This window comes from Montipora capricornis, chromosome 4 (assembly GCF_036669925.1).
Source record: "Montipora capricornis isolate CH-2021 chromosome 4, ASM3666992v2, whole genome shotgun sequence".
Taxonomy (NCBI): domain Eukaryota; kingdom Metazoa; phylum Cnidaria; class Anthozoa; order Scleractinia; family Acroporidae; genus Montipora; species Montipora capricornis.
In genome coordinates, this window is record NC_090886.1 from 37,514,945 (window position 1) to 37,529,931 (window position 14,987).

Below are 14,987 nucleotides of genomic sequence, written 5' to 3' on the forward strand. Positions count from 1 at the left end.
TCCGCTGATATGCATCTTTCATTTAATGAAATTTGGGCAGTAAAAAATACACTCGCTATCTGGAACTCCTAGCTGCAAGGCAAGAAATTAAAAAATCCCAGAGAAACCCCATTATGGTGGAATGGATAAGTGAATAAGACATCAAGGGACTGACAAATATAAATTCAGTTTTAAGAGTAAGTAACTTCGATTGCTTTTTTATGTAAATAACCCCGCCAAAGCGGAATGCATTATGGGAAGGTGCAAGTGAATTCTGGACATGAGATAAGGAAACCATTTCTCATAAAATGACAAAAGGGCTCAAAGAGAAATTGGCCAACATAAGGTTCGATTTAGCAATTCTGAAAATCGACTGGATTTGTCTTTCATTAGCGGCCTCGTCAAGTTAAAGGCAAAATAGAAACACAAAATCATGGCAGTCCTAATACCCACAAATCAAATGTACTTTAACTCAGCAGGAAAAAGAGAATTGTCATGATCCACACCATAAATGATTCGTCAGTGACAATGAACTAAAAAAGTTTAATTGTGAGGAAACGTTAGCTAGTCCCATAGCAGCGAAGGCAAAAAAAGAGCAACCCGTTCGCAGAAGAGTGTTGTTGCATGACACCATTGATTAGCTGCTAGTTAGGTAGACCTGGTTTGCCCATCGTTCGCCTTCACCGTCAAACCCACAGGCTGCAGATCTGCTGTACTTGTCAAAGGTCTGATACACTGTGCACCATCGTCCATCCTGAACTGCAAACATCTTGTATCCTTTTCGAATTGCAGCCACGGCCCACTTTGCAATGGGGTTCTTTCGAGTACCATAACGATCCATCGAGAATAGAATCTCTTCCTTCCACTGTTTGAATGGCTCGATTGGAGGTGGCTTTGAAGCAGCCGATGGTTTCAAAATCTGCAGTGATGGAAAGTCACTCAAAAGATTAATTATATTCCTCTACGATTTTAGGAGACTATGGCACAAGATCTACGACGGCAATATCAGCGAAAAAAGCCAAACAAATTTGTCTGTTCATGAAAGATATTCAAGTTTTGTCATTGTTATTCAACATAAAACCACTTATGCATAGTAACCGCTATAACTATCCAAGGTAAAATTTCTCAAAATAGGAAGCGTAACTATTAATTAGGAATTGAGAGAGAAGATAAAGTGATTTTTTACTCGTGGATATATCCACGAGTTTTGGTGATTCTTTATGCAAATGTTCACTTCTGCGTAACCGGAAGTTCGATCTAATAAACCAATCAGGTTGAGTAATCACAACACAGCTTAGAAAGCTGTTACTTCCTGTTCGCAAGGTTGTGTGTCGCTTGTTTGAGCACCTTCCGCTGTATTTAGAAGCAAGAAACGGAAGAATTAAAGAAATGGCTTTCTTCAAAGGTGAAGCAAAATATTCTGAACAAGTACAGATTAGTGCAATTAATTGTGCACCGCGTTTCACTGACCAACGCGAAGACTTTGATACATGTAGAAATGGAATCGACAGACACATGGTGAGAAGACAGTGCCTGTTCATCCCCTAAGCTCACGGGGGATAAATAAATTCCATTTGGAAGGTGACTGCCATTTGGAGAGTAACATCGAAGCTATCAAAGTATACCAATGTTTATAAAAGCTATCACGAAGTTTTGCAAGCTATGAGTCATCAAAGCTATATTAATACAACTTGAACAACATCCGTGACATAAAAAACAGTGAGGCAACCAAGCAATCCATGCTTCCAGACACTAGTAGTTGTGTGGTGCACCATAATGAAGAACTGTCGAAAGACTCGGTCACTAATTATGTAACGAGAACTGATGAGAAATCCGTACCAATCTCCTGCGATAGAGCAAGGGCTGAGGCAGTACATGCTCCCCAGGACAGAGAACCTTCCAGGATTAATTTCTTACAAGAAAACGTCGAACTTGTTTCAGAAAGACAAGGTAATTAGAGAGTGTATGGTGCATTATTTAAATAAGGACGTACCGAGCTCGTCTGAGTTGAGAAAATGTTTATCTCTTGCTTTGGAAAATATTATATCTCTATACCTAGACCGCAACTCAGACGTAATAATCTTCGAGAGTAGGAGATTCTAATCGTCATTTTTATCTTATTATCCGCAGGACTGCTAAACACAAAAAAGACTTGTCACTTCTATTTTGTATTCAAGATCAATCTGCTACTACGCATTCGACAAAATTGAACCAACAAAATGAAAATTATTGTCTATCAAGAGAAAAGCTATTGATATCAGGAGACATTGAATCGAACTCAGGCCCTGTTGCTCATGGAACGAGTACACATACAGCACATACAATACTGAGAAATCCTTCTATAGCACTTTTGCAGGCTCGATTAGCTCAAAAAGGATTGAAGGCAGTAGAATGTACCTCAGATGGTTCATGCTTCTTTTCTTCTGTTGCCCACCGGTTATACAATGATCCTTCCTATCACATGAATGTGCATGCTGCTGGAGTTGAATCCATCAGAAACATCCGTCAAACATTTATTGGACCCATTACAGAGCAATTGTGCGCTTGTTGTCACAGCAAAATACATGGTGTGATGCACTTATTGTGCAAGCAGTTTGCAATGTATTAAATGTTACTATACGTATAAATGAATCCATTGAGGGGTGGGCACCAGTAACTGTTATCAGTCCTATAAGCGGACAACAGGGAACTACTGTGAACACTGGACATCTATATGGAAGACACTATGTTTGAGCACTTCAATTAGATTATTATAATGATAGTATTTCAGGTTATGAAATCAGCGGTGTTACCAATGTCAACAATTATTCAGAGCCTGGTAATAATCGATTAATTAACGATGGCCAAAAATGATGTGAGTGTCAGTAATAATTTCTACAAAGCAGTGGCAAAAAAGAGCTTACATGAGAGAATCTATCAAGCGGAAGAGACAAAATCACTTGAAGAATTCACGGAAAAGAAAAACAATGCAAAACGCCAAAAAGAGATCTGAAAATATTGAAGCAGCAAGGGAATAGGAAAAGAAAAGCAATCCAGAACATATCAGAGACCTAAACAGAAAAGCATAAAACCATTTAAGGAAAGCTATGCAGAGCTCAAGGCTAAACCAAACTGAAATTTGTCAAGGTCAAGACTCTATTAGACATTCCATGTCAAAAGTGATTCAGTCTTTTTCGTGATAAGATAACTCATGGCCCTGAATATGTATGCACTTGCTGTGATCAGTTATGGTTCAGATCATCTGTTTCTAAGTGTAAAAGTATCAAATATAGTGATAAATATTTGCAAGGCTTGTTGAAGGAATGTATAACTGGCACAAAAAGTGTTAATATTACTGAATGGATCTGCTCTACTTGCTAAACCTGATGAAATTAACAATATGACCTGGCAACAAAAATCAGACCTTATTCAAAATTAAGGAAAGGTTACGTTTATACAAACGTTGGCCGTGTAGCACTTTATATTTTAAACAGAGTTAACTGAATAGAGTGTAATGTGAAGTGCAAGATTACGCTCACATGGTTCATATGGGATAGAAATCTAGCACTTCACATTACACTCTATTCAGTTAACTCTTATTCAAAATTACCCTGTCATCTGTGCAACGAACTTTGAACACATGGTACAGCTCTTTATAGAGGATGTGTTAAAGAGTAATCTTATGCCTATTGGAGAAATGGTATACTTATTTCACAGGGTTGAATTACAGCAAAGGGGATTACCTCACATACATGCATTATTTTGGGTATCTAGTCGCATATGAGAGCCCACCATGCTGTTACACAATTATCCAACTATCAATGCTAATGCATAACGAAAACTTTAGCCTGCCAATTTTAAACAATCGCGGTAACTTTCATATCCACCAGTAACGACAGTGGCACTTTGATTATTATAAATTCAACAGAAATTACTAGATCAATTCTAAAGGAAGGACTTACAAAAACTTCCCTTCAGCTATGAAAGACTTTTAATCCAGCTTGAGTACTGTTTTTTGTAAATCTTGCACGTCGCTGGTATTAAAAGTAGAAAAATTCCTCTCGGTCACTTATATGTTGTTTTCGGCCCGTCTTTGGCGTGCCCTTATTTACTATAGTAACTTTGTTGAGACAGCACGTAATACAACTTGGAAAATATAATTTTACTGCTCTTGTCGAATCAAAACAGAATGATCTTCACGAGTGTATTCTTAATCTTTTCAGCCCCGAGGGATCCGTAAAGGGATACCTTTTTCACGCTTCAGGTAGCTTGCGTAGAGAGCGTTCCTGGTGGACAGAAGAGCTTCGAAACGATTTTCCGGAAACTGGCCGCGCGAAAGTTGGGGCAAGAGACTGAGGGAACGCTTGTAAGAAGACCCCCTTTTTTGAAAAACGTCCACCTTTTAATGGTTGACTTGACACACGCTGATTGACGTCTTATTAACAAATTAGCCAATAACAGATGTTAGTGACATTTCGAGTTGCGTTATGTTATGTAGGGTCACGTGTTTAGGTCATGTGACGTTGTTGCACTCGGACAATTATGGAACTTGGCTCGAGACTTGTCGAAATTTGTCGAAATAGTTTTGTTTCGTTAAAAGCTTACAGTCTAGGAATAGAAGCTACATTTTGGTCCTTCGGGAGCCGGATCTTCGCATCAGTGTAACGATTGGACTTTAATCGGAACCAGTATTGTGGAACTTTTAAGGGACTCGTTAGAACGTGGGAACATTTGGCAGGAATTATATCGAGAACTAAACTGGAGGAATTATGGATGGAAAAATAGAAGAGTTAAAGAAGGCAAAAAGAACCCTCAAGAGAAGTATTACGAAGCTTCTGAACGAATTAGCGACGGAATTATCGACGAAAACGCAAAACAAGGAAAATGTCACGAAAAAGCCACAGGACATCGACAAGCGACGGAATGAATTGTTGGAGCTGTAGAACTCGCTTCAAACCTTGTACGGAGAAAATAAGCATGCATCGCTGGCAGCTTCAACAGGTGATGAAGCGGATAAAATGATAGATCGTGTGGACAACGAGACAAAGGAAGCTCGGCTTTTCTTATCGCAAAGTAACAGCAAGGAAAGCGAACTCAAGGAAATAACACATTACTCGATCGGCACATTTGAGGGCACACATGGCAAAGATGGTCACGTGGTCGATGCCAACAAACAGCTCATCCCAAAGTTTTCGGGCGACAAGAAAGAATATCAGTTGGCAGCTTTTTCCAGTTGTGTGGATGAAACAAATTTGTCAACTCAGTTTAAAATGTTGCGGCTCGAAAGTTTTTAGAAGGAGAGGCGGCCGAAACGGTGAAAGGGCTTGGTTACTCGGATCATGCGTACGAAGCGGCTAAGGCAAGGTTGAATCGAAAGTATGGGGGAAACAGGAGACAGGTTCAAGCCCATATTGATGAGCTACGTAAGATGAGGCCAGTAAACGCTGATAATCCAAGAGAGCTAGAAAGATTTGCCGACATAGTGGAGAGGACTGTGGTTTCTTTAAAGGAAAATAAGAAATATATTCTGACCTGGAAGGAGGAACACTGTATACAATTGTGCTGAAAAAGCTTCCTCACGCTCTACTTAGCCAGTACTACCGATGGATTAAAGAAAAGGGAAGCGTGGAGTCTCTTGAAGAGCTGCGTGGCTAGGTTGCTGAGGAAGCTGAGTACCAGGTACAAGCATTAGAAAATAAGCATGGTTTGTCCAATGTTGGAAGTGTACGAGGGAAGAGCTCAACTAAGTCTTACTTTGGGACGACAGAAGAGAAAAGTGATCGTTCCTGTAAAGTGTGCAACCAAAAACACTCAATTTGGAAATGTGATATGTTCAAGGGAAGAAATATAGAAAGAAGTGGGAGACGGCGAAGAAATTTGGACTGTGTTACCGTTGCTTGGGGAAAGGGCAACTTGGTGGCTCATGTACTTGGAGTGTGTGGAATTGACGGATGCAAGGACAGACACCATCGGTTACTTCCTGAGGAGAAAGTAGCTTCTGGGTCCATGGAGGGGAAGGCTGACACACCCATGGCAGTGGAAAACAAGTCCAGTACGTATGAAACAGTGCAAGAACATGCACAGAGGAGTATTGCTTTGCGTACTGTTCCTGTCATTCTGAAACATGGGGAGAGACGCTTACAAGTTAATTTCTCCTCTCCCCCTCCCCCCTCTTTCTTTTTTGCCCTTCCCCCAATTTTCGCGCGGCCAAAAACATCGAAATTTACGCGGAAACCCCACGGAAACGCTTGCTACGCAGGCTAAGGGTATTACTGCCCAATTTGTGTGCAGTTCGCTTGGCAACATCATGCCAGACCGTCACAAAGAGACTTACCCACTGGGAGCTAATGCAGTTTTGGAACACTGTTACATGGATGATCTGATGCCATCCGCACCTACAGTGGAATGCGAAGGAAACAAGAAAGCAGCTTAGCGAGCTAGGGGACTTGGCTGGGTTTCATGTCCGTAAATGGATCTCGAATGAACCGGAGGTAATTGCTGACGTTGCGGAAGAAGATAGGACTTCCACGATAGACCTGGAGAAGAGAGAATTGCCAATAACCAAGACTCTGGGTGTTCTGTGGGCCGCCACAGCTGCCGAATTTTTCTTTAGACACTAGTTACATTAGTTACAGTTAGATGGAGTTGAATTCACCAAGAGGAATGTTTTAAGGCGAACAGCATCAGTTTACGACCCATTAGGTTTCTTATCACCCTATGTAATCAGGTCCAAGTTGTTGATACAAAAGGCATGGCTGGAGGCACGAGATTGGGATGAACTGTTGCCGACACCTCATCAGCGAGAATGGACAAAGTGGTTTCGAGAATTGGAGGATCTTGAACTTGTGAAGATCCCAAGGTGTTTGAAAAACCCAAGTACTGAGGTGGAAGAACTGAGCATTCATACATTCAGTGACGCGTCAGAGGACGCATATACAGCTGTAGTTTACGCACGTCATGTGTATGAGGATGGCAATATCACTACTCGATTGACTATGTCGAAGTCAAGGCTTGCACCATTGAAAGCAGTGAGCATCCCCAGATTAGAACTCTTGGGTGCACTCATCGGATTACGATTAACAAGACAAGTTTGCTCTGCACTTAAGATATCTACAAAAGGAGTGACCTATTCGGTGGACAGTATAGATGTGGGGTACTGGATCCAAGGTCAGAGTAGAGAGTATAAACCGTTCATTGCCCATCGTGTTGGAGAAATTCATGACTTCTCTGCTCCTAATCAGTGGCGCTATGTTTCTACGGATGTAAACCCCGCCGACCTTGGAACAAGAGGCGTGACAGTAGAAGAGCACACGCTGACTTATGGTTTAATGCGCCCGAATTTTTCAAGAAGTCAAAACAAGACTGGCCAGAGTGCAAGTTTGACAAGCCAACGTCAACAGAGAACCTTGAACTTAAAGGAAATAATTGAAGAAGGTGAAGGAGCGGCTAGAGTCGAAGAGGTGTGGCGATTGGGCCCCTCAAGATTCTCGAAATGGTGTCGAGTTAAAACAAAAGGAAAACTGGAAATTGGTTGGTTCGTGTGACAGCGTGCGTGCGCCGCTTTACAGAGAATTGTAGAAAATCAGCTGAGCAAAGAGAGAAGGGTGAACTGAAGCCATTGGAGATTCAAAACGCTGAGGAATTTAGCATTCGGGAGGTTCAGTCTAAGGTGTATGCAGCAGAGATAGAGGCATTGAGAAGGAATAAGGAAATCCTAAGAGGAAGTACTTTGGCACCGTTTAATCCAGTATCAGTTAATGGCATTATGAGGTGCAACACCAGACTACGACATGCGGACGATCTCCCATATGATGTAAAGTGTCCAATCATACTGCCTAAGAGGAGGAATCATGTCACAGGACTGATCGTTAAGTACTACCATGAATTAGAGGGTCATCAGATGGGGCTTACCTATACGATTAATCATGTACGGGAAAAATATTTAGTGGTCCTTGTTCGTGAACAAGTAAAAAGAGTCATGAGAGAATGCTTTGAATGTGCAAGACGACTTCGATCAAAGCCAGCAAGCCAGCAAATGGCGCCGTTACCGCAGATTAGACTGCAGCAATCCTCCAGACCTTTCGAAAGCTGTGCAGTAGACTTTGGAGGACCTTTCTTAACTTAGCAAGGACGTGGGAGAGTGCGAGCTAAGCGATATTTCTGTTTGTTTCTCTGTTTGAAGACGCATTGTTGCCACTTAGAGATGGCGTCGTCTTTAGACACTGATGCATTTCTTAACGCCTTTGTTAGAATGACTGCTCGGAGAGAATGGCCGCAGCAAATGTTAAGTGACAATGGAACGAACTTTGTAAGCGCAGCGAGGGAACTGCGAGACCTAGTCTCTGCTATAGACCACGACAAGATACAACGGATGACCTCCAATAAAGGACTGAGTTGGAAATGGAACCCACCTGCAGCGCCACATTTTGGTGGAGTATTTGAATCTATGATCAAGTCAGAAAAACGAGCTACTTTTGATGTACTCGGTGATGCACAAGTTAATGATAAGGAGTTGGAGACAATCTTCATTGGGGTAGAAAGTCTCTTTAACAACTGTGAGTGATGACCCTAACGACGACCGTGTCTTGACTCCAAATCACTTTATGATCGGGCAGACAGGTGGTGATTTTATACCGGAGAGCGTTGACACCAAGCCATTTAATCCCAGAAAGCGCTGGAGAAGACTACAAGAGCTCATTCGGCATGTGTGGGACCGATGAATGAAAGAATACTTACCGCAGATTTGATCAAGACACAAATGGTACTTCCGTAACCACAATTTGCAGGTTGGAGATGTTGTCATTGTTATTGATCCTGGAACTGTGAGGCGACTGTGGAATGTTGGGCGCATTGAGCAGACGTACCCTGGCCCTGACGGCCTTGTGCGAGTGGTGAACGTACGGGTTAATGGCAAGACCCTTAAGCGACCAATGACCAGACTCTCCACTGGAGATTCGGGAGACCGAGGATTAATGTGTAATAAGAACATTTCGGAGAACTATGATCTAAAGTAAAGTATTTAAGATCCCCTGTCATTCGGGAGGGGAAAAGATGTTAGTGACATTTCGAGTTGCGTTACATTATGTAGGTCCTAACAGTTGTCACGTGTTTAGGTCATGTGACGTTGTTGAACTCGGACACGAACGCTGGTGTTGACTGTAAGTTCGTTTCTCCAGTTGTACGCTGCTTAGCCGGGAGCTCTTTGATCCACGAACCATTGAGGCGTTCTTCCGTGTCACAATAAGCTTGATCGATTTGGGGAGTCTGCTTGCACAAAGTGGACGATTTAATCGGAGACGGCAACTTCACTTTTTGCTGAGGTAAAGGGACATCTGCGTTTTCACGATTTTCTTCATTTTCCGATATTTGGGGTTTAATGTCACGGTAAACAGTTTCCTCCTCGGCATCTTCAAAATCTCGCAAACGACTCTCAATACCTTCTGGGTCCCCTTTACCTTCAGTACGGATGTCAAGCTGATCTTCTAATCGCAATTTTTCGGCTTCGTATTCGAGTTCTCTTATGCGTCGGTGTTCCTGTAATTGCCTTTCCTGTTCGAGATTTTCGGCTCGCTTGCGCTCCTCTTCCAGTCGGCGTTGAGCTTCTCTCCTTGCTTGTTCAACTTGTAGATCCATGACACGTGCACGCCTCTCACTTTCACTGACACGCGAGGGTGCACCATGACCGCTGGCTGACTCAAATCGGTGCGAGGGCGCATATTCACTACCAGCCTCTGAACTACCAACCTCTTTCTTATCGAAATTTCAATGATTTCGAGACACAAATTTGCCCTTTCGGCGGCATTTTCCGTTAGCGTGAGGTGCTCCTGCAATCCTTCAAGTTCCAAAAATGATTCGTATTCTTCCCTGGCCCGCTCGAGTTCTTCAATTTTCACGGCTAGTTTCCTTCGGCTTCTTCACGACTTCAGAAGCCTTTTGGCGAAATAATTTGCTCTTAGCCTTTTCCTTTCGAAAATTGTCAGAACGGCTGGGCCCAACGGGGACACGCATTTCTTATTCGTCCACATATTGCACGTGGTCGGGTTCATGATCAAGTTCATTCGATGACATTTCCACTCACAAACTGTTCATATCAAACCAAAATTTATCAAAGCAAACGTTCCGTTCCCGTATTAAACTTTTTTAGTACTCCCCCCAGATGTTTTACAAAGATAAAGTACACGCTAGTTCATTAGGCCTATTAATTTGTTCACAATAAAACACTTCGTTTTTAATTTTTGCGCATTTGATAGACATTTCATTGACATTTTACCTTTGATGACATAAACCTGATTGGCCAATGGTAACTAACAAAATCAAATTAAGTGAAGCTATGATCCTCGCAGTTATGAACGCAATTTCAGCAATTGAACAGAGAAGCCTGAAAAATTCAGAACTTCAACAGGGTTTGAACCCGTTACCTCGCGATTCTGGTGCGATGCTCTAACCAACTGAGCTATAAAGCCACATTTCCTCATTGATTCATTCTTCACGGGACCATTAGAACTCACATATGACCAGCTCCCAACTTCAGTGGCTTTATAGCTCAGTTGGTTAGAGCGTCGCACCGGAATCGCGAGGTAAAGGGTTCAAACCCCGTTGAAGTCCTGAATTTTTCAGGCTTCTCTATGTAATTGCTTACATTGCGTTCATAACTGCAAAGATCATAGCTTCACTTGATTTCATATCCGCAGTTCATATATGATTCATTTCATATATACCATTTCATCATTAAAATCGAATTAACTGTACAGAGCATTTAAAAGAACCGGAGCAAATGGAAACTTGCTATCCTATTTCTTATTTACGATTTCACTACAAATTTGTCCTCTGTGGAAGACAGTCACAACGAACACGACTATGCAAATTTAGTGTTTTATGAAGATGAAGAACACGCTAGTCCTTCGCACCGGTTCATTAGGCCTTTTGTCTGCAATAAACACTTCATTTTATTTGGTTGAGAATTTAATAGACATTTCATCGACATTTTACCTTTGATGACGTAAACCTGATTGGCCCATGGTCTGCCTTCGCCTTCAGACCCACAGGCTGCAGATCTGCCGTACTTGTCAACGGTCTGGTTCGCGGCGTCACTGGCATAGAATGATCATGATCATGATCATCGCATGGCGACCTGAATTACCTGAATATTATCATGCAACTGAAGGCCAGTGAGCTTTACTCGAAATTCACAAAAGCATGTCCAAGATGTCCGCCAGCAATGACTCACCATACCTGGAGGCTATCACAGAGACTACGCTTCGCTCCAATAGTTTGTATCTTAGCCTGTAGTCCTCGCATTTATAGTTGCCAAACGGATGCCGTTAACACTCACCTGTGATACAGTATACCTGATTGGCCCACGGTCCACCTTCGCCATTGGACCCACAGGCTGCAGATCTGCAGTACTTGTCAAAGGTCTGGTCCGCTGTAGCACTGGATGCGCACCATCCTCCATTCTGAACTGCAAACATCTTGTATCCTTTTCGCATTGCAGCCAAGGCGCACTTTGCAATGGCGTTCTTTCGAGCACCATACGATCCATCGAGAACGGAATCTTTTCCTTCCAATGGTTGGATGGCTCGATTGGAGGTGTCTTTGAAGCAGCCGACGGTTTCATAAACAAAAGAAAGAGACCCGTCCTAAAATTTTACATTGTCGTTATTTAAACTCTGTGTCCCCTTATTAACCTCCACTCACTATCATGCGAACATTCAGAAATACATTGAAGAAACAATCGCGTGGACTAAGTCTAACCATTGGCATAGCAAAAACTTCCTTAGTTTTCGGATGTTCAGTTAGCGATAGCATATTGGTTGTATTATGTTGATCCGATAAAAAAAAGTACTATTTTGTCTCCTTATAACTTCGTAAAATAATTAATCTACTTAGTTAAGACTTACCACATCGAGCGCTGACTGGCAAAGCCACCAACATAACAAAACATCAAATGAGGAAAACTATTTCGTGGACGATGCATTTCTACATCGATAAAATGGAGTAAAATGTCATCATGGTCACCTTCTACTCACATTTTCTAATTAGGCCCTACTCAATATTAAATGGAGCTACGGTCATTTTAGAAGTCAAGACACATTGTCAGTTGATATTTTCAAAGTGGGAAGCTAAGAGAAAGAAACTTGGTTTTTGGACAAAAATCTGACTTCATAATGTCCCTTCAATACTCAATTTCAAAAGTTGTGGATTTTGCGCGCATTGAGAAAGCCGTTTATATACCGTAAAATTCCGAAAATAAGCCCCGGGGCTTATATTTTTCAAGGGTCTTTTTCGAGGGGCTCATATTCGGAGGGGCTTATCTACGGAGGGAAATTTGCGTATCCGAATCAATTTGGCTAGCCTTATAGTTGCAAGTAAATTTACCGTTTTTGCTTTGTTTTACTTTGTATTTGAGGGCAATTTTCCAAGTACAAGCTCCCCGGGGCTTATTTTTGGAATTTTACGGTATATAAACGGCTTTCTCAATGCGCGCAAAATCTACAACTTTTGAAATGGAATATTGAAGGGAGGGGATGCGGGATGCAAAATTTCCCACGACAAAACGTCTGGCAGGCTCAGAATTTGAAGAAATTTAATAGAACAATCATTCCACTCGCTCTTATTGAATATGAGACTGGTTATAGCCAATTCGGTGCTATGCGCCTCTTTGGCTATTTACCATTTCATATCCAACGCGCGTTCATGGAAGAATTGTTTATTATCCTGCAAAAACATGTGCAGCTAAATATAACAAGTTAAAAATCTCGATTAAAATTCAATGATGGATCTCTACATCTCTACAAAGCCTTTTTAAATAACATGTAAGTCTTAGGCGGAGAAGAACTAGTATTATAGTCTAAAGGCCAAGGGCAGTAACATGCTGTTAATTATTTTATTTATTTTTATTATTTTCTATACAAACGGCATTCCATATCTCCTTGATAAAAGCCAGAGGTAAAATGAGTGTATTGGTGGTTTCAGTTGGCTTGTGATATGTCTTAATATCGTAAATAACTTCTTTTTCGAGTCATTCTCCTTGTGCACTGTTGTGTCTAGGAAAGTGTTCTCCTTCTGTGTCAATTTTATAGCTGGGTACGCAATGAACAGGTTGAATTTCTGTTTCATGGCTTACGTCCAATAGTGAGAAAAAGTCATCAATGAAACGTTTCCATATTGTTGGTTTAAATTTGTTCTGTCTTAGCATTATTTTCACAACTCAGATGTGGAATTTTCACAACTCGGATGTCGGATTTTTACAACTCGGATTTCCTTTTTTTCATAAGTCTGATGTCGGATATTTACAACTCGGATGGCACCTACAAGCATTAAAAGAGAACGCATGTTTTATGAGTCAAATGAGTCAATGAGTCAATGAGTCAGGCTATCTTTAAAAGCGGGAATGAGGAATGTGGGAATGGGAATGGGAATGGGAATAGGAATGGAAATGGAAAATGGGGAACGGGGAACGGGGAATCTTTAAAATGCGGAATCTTTAAAACCGGGAATCTTTAAAATGGAGAATCTTTAAAACCCGGAATTTTTAAAAGCGGGAATCTTTAAAACGGGGAATCTTCTTTAAAACGGGGAATCTTTAAAAGCGGGAATCTTTAAATGTCCATGCAGAAATACAGTGGACTTGACTTTCGTTAAACTTGATTATTGAGTGAATATTGGTTCGCATTTTTTATTCACCTTGATACCCCAGACCTAAGGCCCATGGTCAAGGCCAGCTATCCTCTTTCATCTGAACTTAAAGTTTTTAAATTGCATATTGATTTGTTTATATAACTGCCACCGAGCACGAAAAATCAGCGTGAGCTACACGCTAGCGAATCGAAAAAGCATGACCCATAATTTCAAAAACATTTTGCTGTTACATTTTACACCACGTCCGGACATCAGAGTGATGGCTTCTCTTTAGCAATGTTGTCAATAAACTTTTAGAATACGAAAATATCACGCATTTAAAACTTTGGAAAGGTTGGCAGCTTAAGTGTGTCGCCAGCAGTACATGAACAATTCACTATCTCCCGCAATTTTTAATAAATGTTCCGCCTAGTTGGAGTGAGTGGAATTTCCCTATACAGACAGCGCGTCTGAGATAAGTTATCTCGTTTGTCGTTCGGTAAACACCTCAAAAGATATTTTAGTTTTTCCTTGACCACGGGCCTTGGGTCTGGGGCATTAAGGTGAATAAAAAACGGGAACCAATATTCACTCAATAATCAAGTTTAAGGAAAGTCAAGTCCACTGTATTTCTGGACATTTAAAGATTCCCCGTTTTAGAGATTCCCCATTTTAAAGATTCCCGGTTTTAAAGATTAATCATTTTAAAGATTCCCCGATACCCGTTCCACATTCCTCATTCCCGCTTTTCAAGATAGCCCAATGAGTCATGAGTCATGAGTCAATGAGACTCACAGTCAATATAGCAATAATTTGTTGATTAAGCCTAAGCCCTCGTTTCCGTGATTAGGCTTAAGCACTCTCTGAAATTTAAGCTTTCATTTTATAGTTTAATTAACTGCACTAACTCGTTGACTCATAGACTCATTGACTCATGACTCATTGACTCATTCGCTCATTGACTCATAAATAATTGACACTCTCATTAAAAGCACTTTACGCTTTTTACTCTTTTTGTCCGTCTATTTGCATAATAATAAATTGGGCCTGAAAAAAACATCAAATTGTGATGCCAGCTGTAAATGAAAAGCAAAGAATCGATCTTCGTCGTGTATATGGAACGGCTATGCGAAATCCAGTAAGCCGATCCATGGTAACCTTTCTTACTTCTGATAGAACTTTTCCCTTTTTGCAGTTTCTTTTCTTGCAAGGAGCATAGGACAGAATCGTTCACACTTGACAATCCAAAAACGCTCAACGGCTCAGTGAAGTTTGTTCAAGAAACGGTGAGTAGAAGTTTTCAGACAAAGGAACTTAACTGACCTGGTCAATTCTTTAGTTAGTAAGTGAAAAGGCTTCCCTTGTTTGAAGAAGTATAGTAAAGTAAGAAAAATGTATTTGTAACCGGT

At 41.2% G+C, this 14,987-nt stretch overlaps 1 protein-coding gene and 1 pseudogene across 3 annotated transcripts in view; both read right to left on the minus strand.

Annotated features, from left to right (window-relative positions):
- The window catches only part of LOC138046899 (lysophosphatidic acid receptor 1-A-like), a 390,671-nt gene that overhangs the window by 205,312 nt on the left and 170,372 nt on the right, over positions 1 to 14,987 (minus strand). The gene's annotated exons all lie outside the window — the stretch shown is intronic.
- Positions 1 to 14,987, minus strand: part of LOC138046646 (uncharacterized) — a 203,584-nt pseudogene that overhangs the window by 130,764 nt on the left and 57,833 nt on the right.